This window comes from Pelophylax lessonae, assembly GCF_965119305.1.
Source record: "Pelophylax lessonae genome assembly, chromosome: 2".
Classification (NCBI taxonomy): domain Eukaryota; kingdom Metazoa; phylum Chordata; class Amphibia; order Anura; family Ranidae; genus Pelophylax; species Pelophylax lessonae.
The window spans coordinates 54,813,075-54,836,380 of record NC_138769.1 but is presented as its reverse complement, the minus strand read 5'-3'; positions in this window follow the sequence as shown (position 1 = coordinate 54,836,380).

Here is a 23,306-nt window from a genome sequence, read left to right as displayed (position 1 = left end):
CCGTCAATGCAGTTTTACCTGTGCCCGTCAATGCAGCGTTACCTGAGCCTGTTAATGCAGTTTCACCTGTGCCCATCAATGCAGCTTTATCTGTGCCCGACAATGCAGGTTTACCTGAGCCTGTTAACACAGCTTCACCTGTGCCCTTCAATGCAGCTTTATCTGTGCCCGACAATGCAGCTTTACCTGAGCCTGTTAATGCAGCTTCACTTGTGCCCATCAATGCAACGTTACCTGTGCCTGTCAATGCACTGACCAGTGCAGGGGAAGAGAGAGAGAGAGGAAGAGGAAAGCTGGCCGGATAATCACAGAGCGCGGATCATCCCGCTGTAACAGCTTTCATTTTAATTGCCGGGCGCTCGCAGACACACACAGTCCCGCCTCCTGGCCCGGCTCCTTTGATAGACGTCACACGTCCTGGTTGGCCAGGTGTTCTGTCTATCAAAAAAGCCGGGCTAGGAGGCGGGACTGTGTTTGTCGGCAAGTGCCCGGCAATTAAAATTAAAGCTGTTACAGTGGGATGATCCGCGCTCTGTGATTATCCAGTCCGTCTGCTTTCCTCTTCCTCTCCTCTCTATTCCCCTGAGTGGCTCCCGGAGCAGCCCCACACTCGCCCTAAATAATTTTCCAATCGCAAAATGTGAGCAGGCGTGTGGAAAATTTGAGGGCTGCCATACTGGAGACGGTGATCCTAGGTGGGGCTGTGCTATTTCCAGGATTAATAAAGTTGGATTTGATCTGATATCATCAGTGTGTGACTTCCTGGCTTTGTTGACTAGCTTTCATAAATCTCAAACAGTGATAGCAAGCAATACCTTCTTACACTCTAACCTAGTGGATGAGGTAAAACAATACCACCCTGTTTTTTTTAATGAGTTAAAGCCCCGGTGCCCCAACCTGGGGCCCTTTGGTTTATGATGTGCAGCCCTCGGACCTCAACAATTTGTAGTGGAACATTCATTAGGATAATAGCATTGAGCTCTATTAACCTCATATAACATGTTCCCAGTTTCATATTGTCTTCTGCAGCATATCTCCAGCCAAAAATGTATCACATACCTGGTGAGGGCTGGAACCTTTTGGGGGCATCTCTTGCACCTCCTGCCCAACATTCCTGAAGGTGGAGACAGTGAGTGTAAGAGCAAGGAGTGGCCCGAGTGCCGTAGTAGCTGGCTAGTGATGTGCACTCTGTAGGTGGGTAGAGCTGGTAGTCGCAGTCCTCAGAACAGGATGCAAGAGCAACTTAGCGTCAGAGTGAGAGATGGAAGCAGAACCAGGAGACAAGCAGCAGTCAGCAACAACCGGGCAGCGAGGAACCAAATCAGCAGGCAAAGCAAGTCCAGAAGGCAGGCCAATGTCAGCAACAGCCGGGCAAAGTGGTACAGAGTCAGCAGGCAGGTCAGGTCAGGTCCAGAAAACAAGCTGAGGTTGGAGTAGTTTGGTAACAGAGCAAGAGCATAAGCAAAGTCCAAAGGCTAGGCGGGTCATAAATGGGTAAGCAGGTACAGCAGATCAGGTTTTGGGAACACAGGAACAAGCTGAAGACCATTCAGTAACTGCTCATAGACCAGTTTAACCACTTCTGGACCAGAAAGATTTGGCCCCCTTAATGACCAGCCCATTTTTTGCGATTCGGCACTGCCTTATTTTAACTGACAATTGTGCAGTCATGCAGCACTGTACCTAAATAAAATTGACGTCCTTTTTTTCTCACAAATAGAGCTTTCTTTTGGTGGTATTTGATCACCTGTGCGATTTTTTTTTGCGCTATAAACAAAAAATAAGCGACAATTCTGAAAAGAAAAACAATATTTTTTACATTCTGCTATATAAACATTCCCTCCCCCCCTCCCCAAAAAAAAAAAAAAAAAAATCTAATTTTTTAATCATTTTAAGCCAATTTGTATTCTGCTACATATTTTTGGTAAAAAAAAAATCACAATAAGCGTGTATTGATTGGTTTGTACAAAAGGTTACAAAACTAGGGGAAAGATTTATGTAATTTTTATTTATTTATTTTATTACTAGTAATGGTGGCAATCAGCGATCTTAAGCGGGACTGCGACATTGCGGCGGACAGATCAGACACCTAAGGGCTCTTTCACATGGAGCGGATCACATTGCGATCCGCTCCGGCACTTTTTTTTTTTTCACGGAGCGGATTACACTTGTGTCATCTGCTCCGTATGTCCGCATATCATCCCATCAGTTTGCGGATGATATACGGACATAATGTAAGTCTATGGGGATTGCGGATGTCAGCGGATGACACCGCTGACATCCGATTTTCCTTCCTTTCCGTTTTTTGAACGGAGGAAAAAAAAAGGTTTTGTTACATTCCAAAAAACGGAACAGAACTGAAAGGAAGAAAATCGGATGTTAGCGGATGGTATTCCACTGACATCCGCAATGCCATTGACTTACATTATGTCCGTAAATCACCCGCAAAAAAATAGGATGATTTGCGGACATACGGAGCGCCCGTGTGAAAGGGCCCTAACTGACATTTTTGACACTTTTGGGGGTGACCAGTGACATTACTACAGTAATCAGTGCTAAAAATATGCACTGTTACTGTAATAATGACACTGGCAGGGAAGGGGTTAACCCAGTGGTGATCAAAGGGTTAAGTGTGAGCCTAGGGGGGGTTTTCTAACTGTATGGGGGACTTGTGAAATGAACACAGAGACCTGTGCTTCTATATAGAAGGATCACATGAGCTCTGTGATCATTTCAGAGAGAAGAACGGTCAGCTGTGTTTACAAAATCAGACTGTCCTCTCTCAGCGGGGAGCGATCGTGGGTGCCCAGCGGCAATTGGTGCTGCCAGGCCCTTGGATCGGCATCCCCGCTGCCGACGTACCAATGTACAGTATATCTGCGGCGGGCGGTCGGCAAGTGGTTAAATAGGCCACTGGGGACCAAGTGCTAATTGTTATGTGCACATGCTTGTGTAGAAATATGCACACGATGAACTGGCACAGTATATCTAACAGTGGCCCTTCGCTCTGGAAAATGAGCATGTATGCAATGTGCACGAGCATGAGCACGAATCCGCACTGGCTTTCTGATGTTAGGAATCCGATTTACCTTACAAAAATGTAGCATGTCCACCAGAGGCGTAACTAGAACCTTCAGGGCCCCGGTGCAAGAAACCATGAAGGGCCCCCCCGGACCCCTGGCCGGGGCCCTTCCCTTCAAGCCCGGGGCTCTTCCCACTGATCCTGGGGCCCTTTACTCCACTTGCGGGGCCCTTTATTGCGGTCCCACAGCGGGTCCCTTTCCTGCCATCTTGGGGCCTCCCCACGGTGGTGGAATGCCGGGGCCCGGTTGCAAGTGTGACCTTTGCGATCCTGGAAGTTCACCCACTGGTGTCAGTAGTTTTTATTTTTTGGTATTTTAATTGTATTATTTTTTATCATTTTATTTTATTTTTTTACAATGTCACTGACTATGACTCTGTCCATTTAGAGAAGCAAGGAGCTGGTAAATTACATATTTACCGACCCCTTCTTGGTTCTCTATTGTTAAACATCCCCTGCAGCAGCCGGCAGGAAAGGGGAGGGATCACAGTGGGGGGGGGGGGGAGACCAGAGGAGCACACAGGGGTCCAGAGACAGCAGAACACAAGTGAACTGGATAGGAGGAGTGGCGGGGGCAGCGTACAGAGGAACCAATCTCCTCCATTTTCTTTCTGCTACAGGAGGAAAAAGGAGGACAGTGATTTCTCTACATGCTGCCCCCGCCTCCCCTCCTATCCAATGCTGGGCCCCCTGGAGCATTGGGCCCGGTTGCAATCGCAACCCCTGCAACCCCTGTAGTTACGCCCCTGATGTCCACGATCTCTGACCCTCATTTCCTCTATTAGGTCTGCAGGCTCTGACAGTACAAAGTATTGAACATTATGTACAGCTCTTCGGTGATGTCAGGGGCTGCATTTGAGGCCCCCTTTAGTCCATAAATTCACAAGGATCATAGAAATGCCCTCCATTTTCAATTAGCCGCCCTTCCCTCCTCTTCCCCCACACATCTCTGAGTTGAATTGAATGATGTTCATGCAATGACACGTCAATGCAGATTAGTGCTGTTATGCTGCGATCCCAGGCTTCCTGACAATGCACCCTTGGGGAACAGACTGCCTAGGCTCTAGGCTCACGGAAACTCATTTTTTAAAAATTGTAATACTTATAGGCTACTGTTTTTTTTAAATATTTTTTAACTTGAATTACAGTATATATTTAAAAAAAGGATTTACTCCTATATTTTTGTATATTTTCCCCTTCCTCTACAGTTCTCCAACAGATATGGCAGTCTAGGCCATACTGTTTGAACTTAGTAAATACAAACCTTTTTCCCTGATATCTCTCTAATTGAGAATTAAATGTCTTCTTCTCCTCTAAGTATTCAAAGGAAGGAAGGGAAATCTTCCAATAGAAACAGAGCATTTTCCTGTCTTTTAAGAGATTTCTGGGACAGGAAATGATGGAAATCTCCTTAAGCGCCGGTTCACACTAACGCGGCACGACTTCAGGGGCGACCTGTGAAGTCGCCGTGCACCACGACTTCGGCGCGACTTGCACGGACTTCAGATAATGAATGTCAATGCAAGTCGCACCGATGTCGCCCCGAAGTAGTACAGGAACTACTTTCTAAGTCGGAGCGACTTGAGTCGCTCCTATTAGAACGATTCTCGTAGCACTGCATGGACCGCGACTTGTCAGGCTGACCAGTCGCCTGACAAGTCGCGGTAGTGTGAATGGGCACTAATGGGGCATACCAACAAACAAAGAAAAAAAGATTGTCAGATTGTTACTAAACCCAGGAGCCTGCAGTCACTATATCTGGACTCCCATGGTTTACAGAACATGGAAATGCAATCATTTTAGTAAATATAAACTGCTAACTACATTTTCTCATCAGCAGTATATAGCAGTCTTGTGACTTCTATCAGTGTCTGGGTAAAGCTTGTAGGAGGTGGTGACTTTGAAGTACTGTATATACTGTACCTCTTGTATGCAGAAGTACATGTTTGAGATCACTGTTTTTTCCTTATTGTATTTCAATTTAAAATCCAATCCATTGTCCTATGAGGCTCCAGGACCCCTTGACCCTCTGTCTGAACAGTGCTGATTGGCCCTGTGCAGAGGCGGGCTGGCCCGGGGGGCAAGGTGGCAATTTCCCCCCGGGCCGGTCTAATCCCCCTCAGAAAAGGCCGCTCAGTTTGGGGTCAGTCCCGCCGTCCGTCGGTATGGTATGTCGCTAGTCAGTGAGTCACAGTCACAGACACGCTGTCACTTCCTGCCATGGCCCTGCCCTGGAGACCTGGTTGCTAGATCACCGGCCGCTTAGCGTCTAGCAACCAGTGACGTAGCGGTCTCCAGAGCAGAGAGGAGAGGAGACCCATCATGCAAAGCCGTCGGCCGTCCTCCGCGCCGATCACTGGCCCCAGCCGCCCGGCCCCTCCCACCTTCGGCTCCTCCCTCCATCCCATCAACGTGGGGCCGATGCAGAAGAGGTGGCTGGCCTGGCCTAGGAAAATGCAAGTCTGCAACGGGCAACAGCGGGTCAGCGGCAATCCAGATTGAGATTCTAAGTGAAGTTACCTGCTGCGGTGCGGTGGACAGTGTCTGTGAGGTGGTCGGGACTCGGAGAAGAGCAGCGGCAGCCAGTGAGTGACAAAAAAAAAAGTGACATGTGGACATTTTTTCCCTGTACTTTCCCCTGGCACTGTCACTCGGAGAAGAGCAGCCAGTGAGTGACCAAAAAAAAAAGTGACATGATGTGGACATTTTTTCCCTGTACTTTCCCCCTGGCACTGTATACAGCCTGTATATTGATGTAAAGCTGTTCCTGGCACTATATACCTGTCTCATACCTGTATTATACAGGTATGAGACAAGTATTTAGAGCCAGGAGCAGCTATACATCAATATACATGCTGTATACAGTCCAGTTAAAGAGGTTGTAAACCCTTTTTTTTTTTTTTTTTTCTTTTTGACCCTGCAAGAGAGACATAATGAGCTAGTATGCATCGCATACTAGCTCATTATGAAATACTTACCTTAGAATGAGCCCCCGCCGTGCCGCCCGCTTAGCTGGATGACGGGCGACATGTCCAGTCGCCTGTCTTCCAGGATCGCGGCATCCGGCCATCTGATTGGCCGGAGCCGTGGTGACGTCACCGGACTCTGAAGAAATGGCACCAGCGGCCGGTCCTTCAGAGCGCATGCGCCAGTAACGTCACTGGCTGCATGTAAGGTAAATATCTCCTAAACAGTGCATTTTTAGGAGATATTTACACTACCTATAGGTAAGCCTTAATAAAGGCTTACCTATAGGAAAAAGTGTCAGAGGAGGGTTTACTTCCTCTTTAAAGAGATAATTACCTGACATGCAGCCAGTGACGTCACTGGCACATGCGCTCTGAAGGAACGGCCGCTGGTGCCATCTTTTCAGAGTCCGGTGCCGTTCCTTCAGAGTCCGGTGCCGTGACCGTCGGCTCCCGCGGCTCTGGCCAATCAGATGGCCGGATGCCGCAATCCCGGAAGACGGGTGACTGGACATGTCGCCCGTCATACAGGTAAGCGGGGGTTCGTTCTAAGGTAAGTATTTCATAATGAGGTAGTATGCGATGCATACTAGCTCATTATGGGTTTCTCTTTCAGGTTGCAGCAAAAAAAAAAAAAAAAATAGTTTCATGGGTTTACAACCTCTTTAAAGGTATTGGGTCCCTGAGGTCCCCTAGGGCTCCCCCTTGTGTCATGGGAGCGTAAGCTGGCCGCAAAGGAGGAGGTCACATGTGTAGATCTCAGCCAGGGTTCATGCTGGGACTTGCAGTCCTTTGCTTTTGGGGATGTAATCCCCCCAAAAGTGAAGGACTACAGGTCCCAGCATAAGCCCCTTTAGAGCTCAGCATGTGTCACCCACCCCCGATCCCCCAACTAGTGCAGGACTACAGGACCCATTCATCCAGCTTAACCACTTCCAGACCGCCCACCGCATATATAGTGTGGCAGGGCGGCCTGGCTGTGCAAAATCACATACCGATGCGTGATTTTGTGCACGGGTTCTAGGGGACGCGACACAGCGGGAGCCAATCAGCAGGTCACCTGCGATCATGCAGGAGAATGACAGAACGGCGGTCTGCCTTTGTAAACAAGGCAGACGGCTGTTCTGTCACAGGAAGATGGAGATCTGTGTTTCAGCTGAGCTGAAACACAGATCTTTTTATTTTCTCTAGTACATCCATCCCGCACACAGTAAGAAAGCATTCCCTAGGAGCAAACTTAACCCCTTGATCACCCCTAGTGTTAACCCCTTTCCTGCCATTGTCATTTATACAGTAGCAGTGCATTTTTTAGCACTGATCACTGTATTAGTGTCACTGGTCCCCAAAAAGTGTCACTTTGTGTCAGATTTGTCTGTCGCAATGTCACAGTCCCACTAAAAAGCTGGGCATGGATGGTGAGTTGATTCGGTAGTTCAACGGGCCACTTGACCTGACTTGCCCCCCAGGCTTAAGGCTGCCAGCCCTCCCCTGGCCCTGTGCTGATCATATGCACCCTCCTAAGAAAAAAAAAACTCTTGCAATTTACACCAAACTGAGCATGTGTAACTTGTCCCCTGGCCTCTATTCTATCAGGAGATGGATTGGGGACAGTGGAAGAAAGTGAGGAACAGAGAAGTCAGGATCAAACAGCCTTTTTACACAATGCAGAGGATTAACCCCTTAGGTTCCACAGTAAGTATAACAAGCATGCTTTACTGCATATACACACTGATTTTACTGTTGTGGGTTTAGTAACACTTTAACCATCCTCTGCTCTATCCTAAACTTAAAACAAGCGTTTTTATTTTATTACAGTTTTCTTAACCACTTGCCGACCGCTCACATTGAGCGTACTGCGGCAAAGTGGCTTGATATCGTCCAGCGACGTAGACCTACATCGCTGGACTCCTCCCCTTGTGGGCAGCGCGCGTGTGGAGGCTCGCTCCCGCTGTATTCAGTCACAGTGGGAGTCGGGCCAGGGGAGGAGCGGCGGTGATCACCGCTGCTCTTCCCCGATCATCGGGGAATCGAGTTTGGAGATCCGCCCGCTTGTGTAAACAAAGCGGGCGGATCTCCTATGTGACAGACAGGGACAGATTACAGGATTCAGCATAGCTGAACCTGCGATCTGTCCCTGTGTCACACAATCCCCTCCCCCCACACATGTCAGTAAGCACCAGGCATATATTTAACCCCTTGATCACCAATAAAGTTAACCCCTTCCCTGCCAGTGTCATTATTAAAGTAACAGTGCATATTTATAGCACTGATATCTGTAGTAATGTCACTGGTACCCCCAAAAGTGTCAAAAATGTCAGTCAAGGGTCCGATCTGTCCCCCGCAATGTCGCAGTCCCGCAAAAAAAAAAAACGCAGATCACCGCCAGATCGCCGCCATTACTAGTTAAAAAAAAAACAATAAAAATTATTAAATTTTCCGTAGTTAGTAGCTGCGATAACTTTCGCTTATTGCAATTTATTTTACCAAACATATGTAGCAGAAAACAAATTGGCCTAAAATGTTAAAAAATTTAGATTTTTAAATTTTTTTGGGGGGGGGGGGAATTTCATATAAAAAAATTTGAAAAATATTGTTTATAGCGCAAAAAGTAAAAATTGCACAGGTGATCAAATGCCACCAAAAGAAAACTATTTGTGGGGAAAAAAAGGACACAAATTGAATTTGGGTACAGCGTCGCACGACTGCGCAATTGTCCGTTAAAATAACGCTGTGCCGAATCGCAAAATATGGCCTGGTCAGGAATGGGGTAAAATCTTGCGGTCTTAAATCGGTTAAAAATACGCTCATTGAGAATTTTTTTGTCAAAGACATGTAGCTAAATACATTTTGGCCTAAATATATGACAAAAATTGAATATATTGGATATTTTTTAACTGTCAAAGTAGAAAAATATTGTTATTTTTTCAAAATTGTCGCTCTTTTTTTATTAATATCGCAAAAAATGAAAAGTGCAGAGCTGATCACATACCACCAAAAGAAAGCTCTGTTTGTGGGAAAAAATGTTGTTTGGGTACGGCGTTGCATAACCGCGCAATTCTCAGTTAAAGTCGCACAGTGCCAAGTTGCAAAAAGTGGCCTGGACGTAAAGCAAGAAAATCCTCCGGCCCTAAAGTGGTTAAAGTGCCAGCAATTTTATTCAGGGCGTTTCATGCTATGCATTTACACCTGCCCTGCCCCTCAAGGAGATTACAAACTAAAGTCCTCGATTCAGGAAATATCACATTGCCTTCCCCCCTCCCACTGAAGCAAATAGGATGATGCTTTAGGCTGGGTTCAAACTGATGTGATATGGGAACCACAGCGATTCCTGTGCATGTTCCCACACCGCATTAGACACGCAGGCAGTTCATGCTGTGCTCTGCGAACTGCTGCGGGTGTCAAAAAAAAAGTTAATGACACCCCAAATTGGTTCGCAGAATGCAGTGCAAACTGTGGAATTGGACAGAATGGGATCGCAGGGGTCTGAACACCCATGCAATCCGATTTCAGCACAAACAAAAAGAAAGGATCCTACACTCTTTTGGTCCAAATGTGATATGATTTCAGTCATACAGGGTTTTTAACCCTTTCCTCTGGATCACCTGTGGTTATAGGGTTGTGTATACGGAGGTTTTATTTATTTTTCTATTGAACTGGATAGAATTGTGTCTATTTTCAGCCTAACTATGCCCGTCCCATGCATTCCCTACATGCACCCACATACTAGGAGTCGATATAGACAGGAACACCATTCAGATAGTGTACTGACAAGGATTAGAACCCGGGAATCCCAATGCAGCAAGACAGAAGTGCTAACTACTAAGCCACTATGCTGCAGGCATTTTAGCTTTACACACACTTTAAAGGGTAACTCTACTTTCGTAGGGAGAAAAATTGCAAATAAAGAAAAAACAATATAGCGTATACAATAGGGACACAAATCATATTGTAATTGAATTTTATCAAAATGAACTTTCCTTTTCAATCTGCACCCACTGTAATTTTCTGAAAATGCAATGCAATATGGCTACCTGGATCTGTTCTGTACACAGAATGTATACTGACCACACCCCAGAAACATCATTTCCTGCTTGTGTGATTGGCTCACCAAGTTTGCCTAAAGCCCCATACACACACGCAGATCGTCGTCATACAAACGTCGGCGGACGAAAGATCTGCCGATTGTATGCGTGTTAGTATGGTGCCTCCGACAGCTGTCTGCACACAATCCGCGGACAAGAGTCTTTCTTGCAAACATGAAAATTTTTGTCTGCAGACACCAGAACGGACAATTGTTTGCCTGTCAGTACAGAAATCAGCCGACAGACCGCAGATTTGCAAGACTGGGCATGCTCAGAAAATAAAAAACACAGGGAAAGTTAACCATTACATGACATCACTTCTGCAGTCAGCTGAAGTCTGCGGACAAAATTCTTGTGCTGTCCTTGTGCTGTCTTTGCACTTTTCAACAGACACCGACATCCCGGGGAGAAAAGACGAACATTTGTATGACGACGATCTGCGTGTGTGTATGGGGCTTAAGATACAAGTCAGATTTCTGCCATCCCCTGCAACAAAAATGTAACTTTTGGTGAGATACTCCCAATAGGAACACATCTAAAGGGATGCAGGCCCAGCAGCTTTCCTCATTAGTACTCTGCAGCTGCACAGCTGATAGATAATTATGAGACCACTCCCAGTAGACCCACTCAGCACAGAGGAACAAACAATGATTTCTTCTGAATAACAAAAGGTAGGAATCTGCAACAAAGTTTGTTAAATTCCTTGCAATGTACAGAGATCACCCAGAGGGGACAGAGGGGAATGTTTTTTCTCAACAAAAGTGGAGTTACGCTTTAAACTTGAACTCTGTCATAGTAACGTAAAATCCGAGCTAACTTATAATACACTATTCTTTTTCTTTATTGATATATGTACTCCAAACTGTTGAATAAAAGTGAAAAGCGATATGTCCCTTTAAGTCTGTGCAGACATTTATTACTGACTCATGTCAGTTTATATGGAATGTTACTTTCTTTTAGGGCTCTGTGTTCTGCCTCCGCGTGTTAGTAACTGTATCCCATAACAGCTAATAAGCAAGCTTTTGCCAAATGTAAATATATTCAACGTGTCAAAAGTGATCACGCTCCACTGCCTCTAAGGTGGCAAATAAGAATGATAGCCGCAGACTGGAGGTTGAAGCTGATTGCACAGGACTTTCCCCGCTGCGGTACTCTCTCCTATTAAAGCCTGTGGCTTCGTAACGCCGCTTTTCAACAATACAGCAATTCATGGCAAGCCTTGTGCACTTTATTGAGCTTAGTGGCCATTTACAATTCTTGCCATGTTTACAGAAATAAAAAACTCATGTTATAACAAGTGAATGAAGACATCAAGACCTTTTAATGGGTATAATGTTTTCTGGTTTTCTGGACAATTTTATTTGAAATTTTTCTTACATTTTTTTTTTTTTTTTATAACCTGATGCTTTATGTGATTTTTTTTTTAAATATTTAAAAAATCTTTTATTTCTACCAATACCCTAATGAGAAAATCCAGCAGTACTCACATACTTATTTGTAGCCTTTTTTAACCGCCCTGGCGGTATGATTGTTTCCGATTTTAGTTGCTGAAAGCGGTACCATTATTTTGCATGTAATTCTTAAGGACGAGCAGCCCAAACCAACTATTTACATATGATTTTCTTTACTGTGCGTTCTTCTTTATAACATCTCGGGTATGATAAAGTTTGAAACACAAAATCATAAATTATAATATAATAAATAACTATAAATAAGTTAAAGTGTGTGTGTATATATATATATATATATATATATATATATATATATATATATATATACAGTATATATATATATAGATATAAAGTACAGTAACACTGCAGGAAAGGGCACTGGGGGGTCAACTAATGTCAATTTATTTTATTTAGTAATGTAATCCAATAGGATTACAATATATCAGTATGTTTGTGTGTTTTACTATTTGAATTTGCCACCGGTTCCACCCCCCTGCGTCGTGCTGCTCGCAGGAGACGGAAGCCGGGGGTCACAGCATCGGGCGGAAGATCCGGCCGCCGTATGCAGCAGGGACACATCGCGGGATCCCAGGGACAAGGTAAGTAACCTCTAATGGGATCCAGTGATGCTCCCTGGCGGTACCCCAAGTGTGGCTCGGGGTTACCGCTAATGGCACTGAAATGACACCCTGAGCCACACTCGGGAATACCGCCAGGGAGGTTAAGGTCAACTTTGGACTTCATGGTCCCGGTGGCCTTGTCCCCTCTTTGAGCTCTCTACCAGGTTTTAATTTTTTTTTTGCATATTTAAGTTTTATTGTATGGTAAAACGGATTACAAATTTAATTCAAGTTATAGGAGTTCCAGTGGAAGTAGGTTACATACATAACAGTATTACGTTGAAGTAAGAGGAAAAATATGCTGTTAGTCTTCTTCATTTTCAGGCTTTTCTTGCTGCTGGGAAATCCTGGATCAATAAATATATTGTGAGTGCGGGGCTCCAGGCTCAGGGGATGGGACCATGACATCCTGAACTTACAGGGGTTGATTTATTAAATGCAAATAGGCTGTTTATATTGCAAGGGAATTTTCACTTTGCAAGGAAATTTCTCCTTTGCTTAGTAGTGAACGAGGTGAAACTGCCGACTTTCATCATCCAATCATATACAAGCAAAAATACAATTCTCTTTAATTTTCCTTGCATGCAGTTGTATTTTATGTGCAAAATTATTATTTTATTTTCACATTTTTATTTTATTACAGCAATGCGGTATCCACAATAGACAAAATAATAAATATCAGGTACAAAGGAAGATGCGGTACCAATCCGCTGACTGGATAAAAATAGCATCAAATACCAATCATGCCAAAGGCCTACACAGGGCAGGTGTTACATGACAATACAATTTGTTAACTTGAGTAGCAAAGAAGAACAAATCCAGAGACATCTCTAAGTAGTTACATTACTTATACCCAGAAACATCTTAGCATGACATCAACAGAACATTCTGCAAGAACTCCCCTGTCGGGAAGAGGGGTACTGCCCCAATCATTTTTTTTTGCAAAATTAAAACAAAGAGGGCGGTGGTATTGTTGGTTCGATCCAAGGGAGGGTGCATGGTTTCCTCTCACCCAGCAGGGTCAACCTCGAAGAGAGCTTTACCCTCCTAAGTATAAATGAACATATTCCACAGGTTCCATGTTTTGAAGTACACTTCTCGTTTGTGTTGTGAGGTAAGTCCTCCATCTGATTTAAAACTTCAACTTTCAGGAGCCAGAGTCTGATGGACAGAGGTTGCATACTTTTCCAGGTAAGGGTAATACAAGATTTAGTAGAGTTAAGGAGGTGATGGAGTATTGAATTTTTATATACTTTAGCGGGTATGTTGGAGGCATGCAGGAGGAAAAAGGCTGGGTCATCCGGAACCGCATAATTGGTAAACTGTTGAGTTGTTAAAAAAATTCTAAAAGGTTGCGCTTGGCCACAAATTATTATACCACTTGCCGATCGCCTATCGTACATTTACTGCAGCAGGTCAGGTCTATTGTGCAAAATCACGTACCTGTATGTCAATTTATGCAATAGCCACTAGGGGGTGTGCGTGCACTGCCGTAGGAGCGATTGCGGGCTGATTGGACAGAGAGGGAGCCAATGAGCAGGTCCGCCTGCCACCCGCGATCGTTCCCGAGAGAGGAAGAACAGCGGTCTCCCTATGTAAACAAGGCAGATCGCCATTCTGACAGGGGAGACGGTAGAGATCTTGTGTTCCTGCTAAGCAGGAACACGGGATCTCTGTCTTCCCCCAGTCATAGCAACCTCCCCACCAGCGTTAATTTTGTCGACTAAAACCAACTAAAATGTTTTCGTCGACTAAATGAACACAATTTTAGTCGACTAAAATACGACTAAAACTAAAACAATTCAGATGACTAAAATATGACTCAAACTAAAATGGCATTTTAGTCTTAAGACTAAAATACGACTAAAACTAAAATGGCATTTTAGTCAAAAGACTATGACTAAAACTAAATAGAAATTTGCTGCCAAAATTAACACTGGTGTATGCTCAAAGCTTAATACCATAAATAATAACATATTCGATTTTTCACTCCAGGACCAGCAGTAGTATATAATGAGTTTGGAAATTGTAGAGAAATACTTAAATAATGCATTACAAATTACGATCGAACTACACCCATTCCATTATAGATGACTAAAATGTAGGATGTTTTAGTCGACTAAAATGTACTGGAGTTTTAGTCTACTAAATACGACTAAAACTAAAAGACTTGCAGAAGACTAAAATGGGACTAAAACTAAAATGCCATTTTAGTCCTAAGACTAAGACTAAAACTAAATTGAAATTTGCTGCAAAAATTAACACTGCTCCCCACACAGCTAGCAAGCACCCCCTAGGGACACATTTAACCCTTTGGTCACCCCTGATGCTAACCCCTTCCCTGCCAGAGTCATTAGTACAGTAACAGTGCATATTTTTAGCACTGATCACTGTGTTAGTGTCACTGGTTCCCAAAAAAGTGTCAAAAGTGTCAGTTAGGTGTCAGATTTGTCGCAATTTCGCAGTCCCGTTAAAAATCGCTGTTTGCTGCCATAGTTTGTAGATGAGACAACTTTTGCGCAAACTAATCAATATGCGCTTATATGGATTTTTTTTTTAACCAAAAATAAGAATAGAATAAACAAGAAAATCAACCCACAAAGGGGAAGAAAGAATTCGGGGATCTTTATGGTGCCAATAGATTTTACATCAGAACATTATTTAAAATATCCAAATTTTATTTCAATAGTTAAAAAGGATTAACCATAAAATAGACAGACATACAACATTGTTAAAACCAATTAATTGTTTGCTGTGTACATTGTTGAAGAAATTCATATATATATATATATATATATATTTGCGATAATGTCATAAAGTAGCAATCCCGATTCCCGACATGTTTCACCAGAACGGTTTCTTCAGGGGATAGTTTTTAGGCAACTTCCAAAGGGAGGCGTTTGTGAATTTGAATATATATATTGTATATGTATATTGTATGTGAATTTGAATAAATATATTGTATATGTATATTGTATATGTAGATTGTTGTTAGATCAAGATATGCATCAGATGGTAATTAGGTCAACTGAATAATTCAGGTTCAATGTTACGGAGTAGAGGAAGTGTTTTCTTATTAAAGGATATCTTCTAATCCAGATTCTACCCTAAATATGATTATCTCATAGATACATATATGAAGACACCAATCTGAGCTAGCTTGATCAGAATCAACAGATCATCAGCAAATCATCGGTGTCCAAACGATGCCTCGCCGACACGAATATGAATAGAATACATATTGGCCTAAATTAAGGAAGAAATTCGATTTTTTACATTTATTTTATTGGAGGTGTTTTAGCCCCCGTTCACACTGGGGCGACCTGTCAGGCGACCTGGTCGCCTGACAGGTCGCCGTAGGTTGCCTTGCATTGAGAAGCTATGGACCCGTTCTAATAGGAGCGACACAAGTCGCTCCGACTTAGAAAAAGGGTCCGGAGCTTCTTTGGGGCGACCCGGAGCGACCTGCATAGACTTCAATGTTATGAAGTCTGTGCCGGCCGCTCCGAGGTCGCGGTGCGAGCAGCGCGCCGCGACCTCAGAGGTCGCCCCGGGAAGTAGCGTCGCCCCACTGTGAACGGGGCCTAAGGCTGCATTCACATGTCAGCATATAATCGCGGGCAGAACCGCCGCGGTTCCGCCCGCGATTCGGAGATTTATTGCAAATCGCGGGACGCCTAGCGTTGCCCGTTGATTTGCAATAGCCCCCCAAACGCCGAGCGATGTTGCCGCGATTTACGCCCGCTGAATCGCGGCAACATCGCGCAAACAAAATCGCGGGACGCAATACGCTCCAAAGAAGCTCTTGTACTTTTTTGGAGCGTATTGCGTCCCGCGATTTTGTTTGCGCGATGTTGCCGCGATTCGGCGGGCGTAAATCACGGCAACATCGCTCGGCGTTTGGGGGGCTATTGCAAATCAACGGGCAACGCTAGGCGTCCCGCGATTTGCAATAAATCTCCGAATCGCGGGCGGAACCGCGGCGGTTCTGCCCGCGATCATACGCTGACATGTGAATGCAGCCTTAAAGCAGAAAGTAAAAAATATTGTTTTTTTTTTTTTTTTTAATTTGTTGCTCTTTTTTGTTTATAGTGCAAAAAATAAAAACCGCGGAGGTAAATAAATAACACCAAAAGAAAGCTCTATTTGTGGAAAAAAAGAACATCAATTTTATTTGGGTACAGGGTCACACAACGCAGTACTGTATTGCCAAAAATGCCTGGTCATCAAGGCGGGGGAACCTTCCAGGGCTGCAGAGGTTAATTGTGTAATAGTGTGCTGTTTCATTATTTAATCTAATAAGATAATAGAAATGATTGAATAAAAAATTAAATAAATGAAGACATACTGACTATCAAAATATTGCTAATTCACAAAAAATCTTAATAATCCACAGTGTAAAGTGCTATGTACAATACTCAGAAGAACTTAAAAGTGCAAATAATTCCAGAATTCATATGGTTAAATTGTGCTCCAACAAAAAACAATTGATTGAACATGTGTTCCCAAGTCCACATAAGAAATAATCCAACAGTTCATATAATCGTGTTGCATGAAGTTTATATGTGGTTCCAGAATCCCCACATGTGAAAGAAGGAGAAAGTGTCCTTGTGCAAAATCAAAAAAATCAAAAGTGCTTGTGCATCACCACCGTGCTCCAACACCAAAAGACAAAATTGATCCCACACAGGAGATCATCAACACGTAAACAGGATCACATCTAATGCTGGCCAAATACTAGCCGAAAAATCGTTCGAAAATCTGTCATTTGGTCTGTTCGTTTGTTTTTCGTCCAGTTAATAAGCACAAATTAAAAATAGTTTTTAACTTTTCAGAGCTGAAAAATTTAAAGCGGTTGTAAACCCGAAAAAAAAAAAAAACCTGCAAGACAAAGGCATAATGAGCTAGTATACATCGCATACTAGCTCATTATGTATTACTTACCTTAGAACGAAGCCCCGACACGGACCCCTGGACATCGCTGCGGGCGATGCCATGATCCCTCGGCGTCTCTTCCGGGTTCGGCGGCTCCGGCGCTGTGATTGGCCGGAGCTGCGATGACGTCACTCCCGCGCATGCGCGCGGGAGTGATTTTCCTGCAAGCTCCCGGCAAGGAAAACTGAAGGTCCCCCCGGACCTTCAGAGTGCCGGTTTAGGAGATATTAATTGTACCTACAGGTAAGCCTTATTATAGGCTTACCTGTAGGTAAAAGTGTAAAAAAGCGGGATACTACCGCTTTAAGGAACAGTTTGGAAAATTCTGCTAAACACACGATAAATTGAAAGGTTAATGTGTTTCTCACCCAAACTGTATGCACTAGGCATATGTGACAAAATTAATGAAAAACAGATTCATTTATGTTCATTGAACGATTTATCGATCAATATTCAGTCATTACATGATGGCGCGATCATCTGCTCTCACGGCCGAATATTCGTTTTTTGAAAATGAGTTTGAACGATTTTTTGTATAGTGTATTGCCAGCATAAGGGTTGGTTATCAGCTGGCCTCAGAAGGTGGCTCCAAGCTCACGTCACTCATAGCGTGTTATGATAAAAGCAATGGAGAGGGCCTCATAGTGCATTAACGTATAAATCACCATTTATTAGGAACAAAAATGCACTTGCAAAACATTTGCTTGTATGAGGCAGACAAACATCAGTAGTGCACGGCCGCCTGCAGAACGCATTTCCTCTCAGAAGGCATTGACTGGGAAAGGAGCACTATTATTGGGTACTAAGCATTACTCTCAGTCTTCATAAGGGTGCAGCGCTATCCTCAAATAAATAAAGTGCATAAATCATATAAGTAACCATAAATTTCATAAAACATACAAGAAAAATTATATATATATATATATATATATATATATATATATATATATTCAATCAAAGTAAGACCATTTTTCATAAAAGTCCATTAAATAAGGAATATCCAAATTCAGTGAATAGCGCAGTCCCATATATCATAGGAATCTTAATTTTTATCACCACAGTGCCCTTCACCCCACCTATGGGTGTCCTCTCACCTGCTTAGACAGACCTCAAAATCCATTTTATGCTTGCTTAGTTACCAACCATATAGGGTGACTATATATTAAAGTGGATATAAACCCTCACATATACACAGTAAAGTGAACAGCCTCAGATGATACACGGAGATGAGACAAATCTCCCTACATAAGTTTTACATGTACAGTATATCTGCTGTCTTCAGATTTCTATTATTTTTTAAAAAGTGCACATCGTGTTACAAATTTTTCTTCCTGTTTCAGCAGTGGGAGGGGAGTCTAGGCATACACTGTGTGTGAGCTGATTGGTGGAAAGGCACACACCCCCCTCCACATAGGCAGAAGAATGAAGAAACTTGCAAAGCTGTGCTGTGAATAGATAAGCTCTCTGTGAATAGATAAGCTCTCTGCTTATCCATCTGTAAGTCCTTTCCCCAACACTCACTAGATCCATTCTTCAGCATTTGCATTTTTCGGTGTCTCCAATCACTTTGGGTGTTACCTTCTTACTTGTTATTTTGGTTTTACGCTATGGCGTTTTTTATTTATGTATTCCACATGCAATCATCATACTGAGGAAATCTACGTGGCAACCGCGAGGTCCACTGTGGTCAACTTCCCGAGTGCATCTGGAATTGTTGTCACCTTTGGCATTTACATATTTTGTTTCCGGTAAGCAGTACCTGCACAGTTACCCCACATCACGTTTCCAATTATTGGACATTTACACGGACATTTTTTTGATTACTATATAATTCAAATTATATGTTTCATTTTTCTAGCGCAACTTATTTATATTACTGTCTTTTGGGGTGTCGGTCACACTTGAAGCTGCTGCTTTTTTCTTTCTGGACTAGTGCAGTTGTTTTTTATCTCTTTATTACAAATTTTCAGCTGCTTTAATCTCCTGTGTAAAAGAACTTGTCAGAATCTATCTTGCCGATAACAGAGGAATGGAGCATCAGATAGACACAGGACTTAGGGCTTTGGAGAGAGATAGGAAAACACTACAGATATACTGTATTTGCCCAGGTCAGATTTCACGAATGAGGTTTACATCCACTTTTTTTTTTTAACCAAACAAGCGTTTATTGAGTCATGTGCATAACAAAATGGATATACAAACACTGTCAATACAAGCATCATTGAAACCAGCAGTATGCCCAGAGTTAGAGTAGGAATAAGAAACTATACTAATTCTCTGCTGCGTGCCATAAAAAATGGAGAGTCAGAAAAAAAGAATAACGGAAAAGAAAAAAAAAATGGGAGCATAGGCTTACAGCTGGCATATATAAAATCAAACATTACCAAGTAAAATAATATCCTATCATGCTGCGGGTTCGGGGCAGAACCATATAACAAAGATGGGGTGAACCATTCCAATAGGCAGGCAAAGATTAGGGAGTACATGTGGAAGAGGCTTCGAGCCATCTATCCTAAATCTTATTGTATCTTTTTGGGCAACCCCTATTTACGTATATCACCTTCTTATACGGGAGAGTAGTGTTAATGTCGGACAACCAAGATGCTAGAGTAGGTGGGGAGGTCTGTAGCCACGTAAGAGCTATTCACTTCCTAGCAGTGAACAGGGTTTCCCGGAGGAAATGAAGCGTATACTTGACCATGTCCTCATCAGGGAAAATCCCCAGGAGGCATATTTTGGGGTCTAGGGAGACCGGGCAGCCCATACGGTCATGGAGGAACTGAATTACCTGCATCCAAAACCCCTGTATGATCGAGGTTTACATCCACTTTAGGTTTGCCTTTCCTACCTAGTTTGCTGTCTTTTTTCTTTGACATAGCATTACTATCGGGTGCTAAGCATTACTCTCAGTGAATTCCTTTGATATTGTACGTTTGTATACGCCTGGTGTGTCAGAGGGGCTGAGGTTCTTGAGAAGGTCAAGGCAAAGAACAGAGAACCCATTCTATCCAGCGTCTCCTACAGGGGTAGACCTACACAATTAAACCCTTTTTGTTTCCTCTCCTGTTAAAAAACAATAGTTATTGCACTACTTACTTTTTGCATGCTCTGTCTCAGCATGACCAGTACTGGAGTTGAATGACACCCAGTAGGATCCAACCATTCCTACCATGTACACCCCTCCTGGGCTCAGGGTCTTCATGTATCCTTGGCTCATTGTGCAATGCTGCATAGAACCGTACTCCATCAGCTGGAGAAGGACAGCACCCATCATGTGACTGCATGGAAGACACCTAGAATTAAGGTATGTATTTAGATTTGTTCAAGTTTAACGCTTGGAAGGGTATGGTATGGGGGGAGGGGAGAATTGGGGGTTAAAGTGATATTAAACACACACTGTATAATTTACATTATCCTTTATCTTTCTGTATATGGATTATGACACTGTTATATATTTTAATTAAAAAACATATTTCCTTCTTTTCCTAAGTGATATAAAGTTCATTCATAAAGTATTTAGACCCCCTTCACTTTTTTCAACTTTGTTATGTTGCAGCCTGATACTACAGTTGTCGTTGTGTTAAATTCATTTAATCTACACCCAGTACCCCATAATGACAAAGTGAAAACAGAGTTTTACAAATGTCTGTGAATTTATTAAAAATAAAAAATGAAAATATCACATGTACTTAAGTATTCACACCCTATAGCAATTACAGCCTGGAGTTTTTTTGTGCTATGACATGACAAGCTTTGCACACCTGACTGGGGGAATTTCTGCCATTCTTCATTACAAATCCTCTCAAGCTCCATCAGGTTGAATGGGGAACTTCGGTGCACAGCCATTTTCAGGTCTCCAGGAAGTTCAATTGGGTTCAAGTCAGGGCTCTGGCTGGGCCACTCAAGGACGTTCACAGAGTTGTCCCTAAACCACTCCTGTGTTGTCTTGGCTGTGTGCTTTGGATCAATGTCATGTTGCAAGGTGAACCTTTGGCCAGGTCTGAGGTCCTGGGCGCTGTGAAACAGGTTTTCATTGAGGATATCTGAACTTTGCTGCATTCAGCTTTCCCTCAACCCTGCACAGTCTCCCAGTCCCTTCTGCTGAAAAACAACCCCCAGCATAATGCTGCCGCCACCATGCTTCACTATTGGGATGGTATTGGACAGGTGATGAGCAGTGCCTGGTTTCCTCCAAACATAACATTTAGAATTGAAGCCAAACACCTCAATCTTGGTTTTATCAGACCAGAGAATTTTGTTCCTCAAAGTCAGAGTCCATCAGATGCTTTTTTGCAAACTCAAAGCGGGCTTTCATCATGTCCAATTCATTTAATTTACCACAGGTGGACTCCAATCATGGTGTAGAAACATCTCAGCAACGCTAAAGAGAAATGGGAGACACCTGAGCTAAATTTCAGGCGTTGCTGCAAAGGGTCTGAATACTTAGGCCAATATGATATTTCAGTTTTTCTTTTTTCATACATTTGCAAACATTTCTAAAATTCTGTTTTCACTTTGTCATTATCGGGTACTGAGTGTAAATTTTTGAGAGGCTGCCACATAACAAAATTGAAAAAAGTGAAGGGGGTCTGAATACTTTATGAATGCACTGTATACAGCTGTCACATGACCCGGCTCTTTCCCAGCCTGTCTGTAGGTAAACATAAGCAGGAGGAAATTCTAGTCCTCTACTGCTGGTCACATATTTAAAGGAAAAAAAAAATACCTTTGGAATAGAGTAAAAATAAATAATTAATATCAACAAACTGTTTAAAATTGTCATACAAATATATATATATTTGAAATCAAATATTTATTATTTTTGGGAATAACATGGTCTAGGCAGATTTTTACCAATCACAGGCTATCTCATGCCCCTCCCGCCTGTGTCTATGTATGTGTGTGTGTGCTTAGAATAACAGGGAGGTGAAGCCTTCATCAATTTACATATAATATACCGCCCCCAAAACTGAGCATGTGCACTAGCTGCCAACGCTGCTCTGCAGAATCCCCAACTGCAGTGGGGAAATGGGCAGGAGGGTGAAACAGTGAACAGTAGGATCAACCACAATTTTTGCAGAATACAGAATGTGAATCCTATAGTGACTAAATTAGAATGGTCAGCATTTAATACAGCATTTATTGATAGTTTTAATACTGTGGGTTTATTAACACTTTAAAGTAAACTCTATTTTATTATTTGTACCTACAGGTAAGCCTATAATAAGGCTTACCTGTAGGTACTGTGAATATCTCCTAAACTTGCACCGTTTAGGAGATATTCAGAGTGCATGCAGCCGATGACGTTGTAGGCGCATGCGCTCTGAAGGTCCGGCTTACCGTGCCAGAGCTTCCGAGCCCATAAATGGCAGCTCCGGTGCGCATGCGCGGGAGTGACATCATCACGGCTCAGGCCACTCACAGAAACATCAGGGAAGATGTCAGCCATCTTAGTGGTGTGCGGGCGCCACTGAGACAGCTTAGTTCTATTGTAAGTATTACTAGCTCAATATGCCTTTGACTTATGGGGTCCCCCCCCACTTCAGGGTTTACAACCTCTTTAAAGGAATCTGGAGTTCACCTTGGAAGCAGAACTCCAGGTAAAAATAAAAAATAAGAAGGCCATTTAATGTAAAAAAAAAAAAATCAGCTACATTACCTAAAGAGGAGTTCCGCCCCCCAGGAAAAAAAATTAAAAGTCAGCAGCTACAAATACTGTAGCTGCTGACTTTTAAATATTAGAACTTACCTGTCCAGGGTTCGCGCAATGTCGGCACCCAAAGCCGATTTTCTTATCGGCTCTCGGGTGCTGCCGTGGCCATTCAGCATAAGAGAACCCGGCGGTGAAGCCATTCGGCTTAACAGCTGGTTCCCTACTGCGCATACGGGAAGCTTGCGGCATTTTCTAATTGGCCCGGTGGCAGAGGAAGAAGGAGGGGGGCCAAACTTCCGAGGGACAACACCCCTGCGCTGTCTTCCGGAAGTGGGGAAGGGTACCTGTCAAAAACAGGTACCCCTTCCCCCATCCCCCCTGAAAGGTGCCAAATGTGGCACCAGAGGGGGAGGAAGCATTTAAGTGGAAGTTCCACTTTTGGGTTGAACTCTGCTTTAAGTGGACCTTCACCCTTTTCAGTCACTTTCCATGATTTTCCTCCTACTCCTCTCCTGTT